Source organism: Morone saxatilis, unplaced genomic scaffold (assembly GCF_004916995.1).
Source record: "Morone saxatilis isolate NCDOM2014 unplaced genomic scaffold, NCSU_SB_2.0 Contig2, whole genome shotgun sequence".
Taxonomy (NCBI): Eukaryota; Metazoa; Chordata; class Actinopteri; family Moronidae; genus Morone; species Morone saxatilis.
Window position 1 is genome coordinate 18,499,790 of NW_023339762.1, and position 2,215 is coordinate 18,502,004.

General features: G+C 41.5%; 1 protein-coding gene across 6 annotated transcripts in view; it reads left to right on the top strand.

Moving 5' to 3' along the window:
- The window catches only part of frmd4a (FERM domain containing 4A), a 70,762-nt gene that overhangs the window by 9,656 nt on the left and 58,891 nt on the right, over window positions 1-2,215 (top strand). The gene's annotated exons all lie outside the window — the stretch shown is intronic.

The following is a 2,215-nucleotide window of genomic DNA, read 5'->3' on the forward strand; positions in this document are numbered from 1 at the left end:
TGTGTGCGTGCATGCGTGTGTGCAGGTGACAGGCTCACGGCTCATCAAAACTGCTTTCCCAAAATCACGAGGTGCTTATAGGATCATACCGAACTGAATTCCATCTTCCTTTTGAAAAACTCAGCCTTCCCCACTTGACGTAACGTGACTTCTGTTCATTAACATGCCTCTTTGAGTGAGTGTGACTTCTAAATGCCATGAGCTCTTCTGAGAATTGCTGGTGTCTTTGTAGTTCTCTTTGATTGAACGCATACACAGAGGATACAGTAATACACACAAGCACACACATACTGTACCCATACTATCATAAATTACACTGTGTAGCTTCTGTATATGGATGAAAACTGCTTTCACTTTAATAAGCCCAGATATACATATCCCCCCCCCTGCTTCAACACAAAAAGTAACAGCTATAACCTTCACATCTCCTTACACAGAAACACATCAAACACAACCTGGGTCCTTTGCCTAAAGAGGCTTTTATACTCAAGTTGCAGTGAAGTAAGAAACCTGAGAGGTCAAGTTAGAATTTGTTCTGATGCTTTCAGGTCTCAATATCTAAAGACTTCAGGTTGTGTGTCATTTATTCTGTGGTGGCGGGTAAACTGATCTAACTGAATCTGGCTGGCTGTCATAATACTGCTTGATTGGAGGATACTGAATCACTGTCCTTTTGAGAGAAGTAATTGCTACTGGTTGATTGGCTGGTGCTTGCGCACATAACTCTCTCTCACACACAGTCACTCAAATCACCTTAATTAATGAAGAAAAGCAGATTTTTTCACACAGGAATGGAGGGAGGTCTCTCTCTCCTGATTGCCTTCCCTTTCTCTGCCTCCTATTCTTCTTGCAGCCAGCTGTGTGCAGACAGACTGGAGGGGGATTACTTGTTGTGATTTACATACAGTCACTCGCATTATTGTACTGTTCTGCTGGAAAAATGGCTGGATAGATGGAAGTGCATCAGCTTGCTGGGTGAGGTATAGTGAATGCGTCAGATTTTCAAACTAGTTATCTATCAACCTGTACGGGCAGAGAACAGACTTCAATAAATTGACAAAGACATTTAAATCATCAGACTCTCTGACTGATTCCTGTCCTCGGTGATGGCAGGTGAACAAAGCTCAGTGATCTACTGGTTTCTACCCCTGAGGCTCTACAAAGGTTGACTCTGTCTGTTGGGTTCTGACTAAAATTTCACTTTACTGAGCCACTGAAATACTTTCACTTCTATACACAGCTGCAGCTTCGCCTTGCTCTGACTTGTCATGTTAGATAACTCATTGTGTTATCACTCAATTTTGGCCTTACGCAACTGTGCAATGCATACAGAAAAAATATTGACAGAATCTGTATGTATAAGCAGCTGACTGAGCAGAGCTGGATGTTGTCGTGGAAATGTTTATTGCTGCGAGCTTATATCCAGTTAAAAGCATTTGGCTCACTTGGGAGCCCGGTTTTTCATATCCTTCAGCAAATTTTGCCAGCATTTGATGCTCGTTTGAAAGATATTTTAAAAATGGATCCTCTAGATTGCTTTTCACCTTCCAGATTTCAGCGTGAAAAAGACAGACCGCGTTCTCATCTGTGCCCTGTCACTTATCTAATGCAGATGAATCGTCTCCTGCGTGTGTCAGTTTTTTTCTGATGGATGTGGGTTTCTATCACAGTTAATTGAGTAATATCTACAGAGAGAACATAGCCATCCTTGTTCACGGTCAACAGCTATGAGACATCAGAACAAAATATGCCTCGTTAACCATGAAAGAATAGAAGAGGAGACAAACTTGATTACTCACTTTCCTCTATGAATCACTTCTTTACCTCACTTTCTGCTTCTACGCCTCATTATCTTGGCTCAAAAATCCTGCTTTCATATCTAGACTTGTCATGCTCCTCATTTCTCTTCTGGCTCTTGCATACCATTTTATCGAAACATTACACCCATTTTGAGAAAATAAAAGTGGCAACACTGGCAAAGTGAGACAGAAACTTGGTGTTTACAGTATAATATGATGATAATACATTGCAGTGTTGGTGTTGACAGTTTAAAGTTACAGCTTCTTTTAGAGGACGTCTGAATTAGGATTATCCACCGCATTTGTTATCCTGCTATCATGTTAAGCAGCTCAGCTCTTTTCTGTGAAATTAAGAACAACAAACAAACAAAGGGAGGAGAGGGAGTGAGACGTGTGTGTGTGTGTGGGGGGGGGGG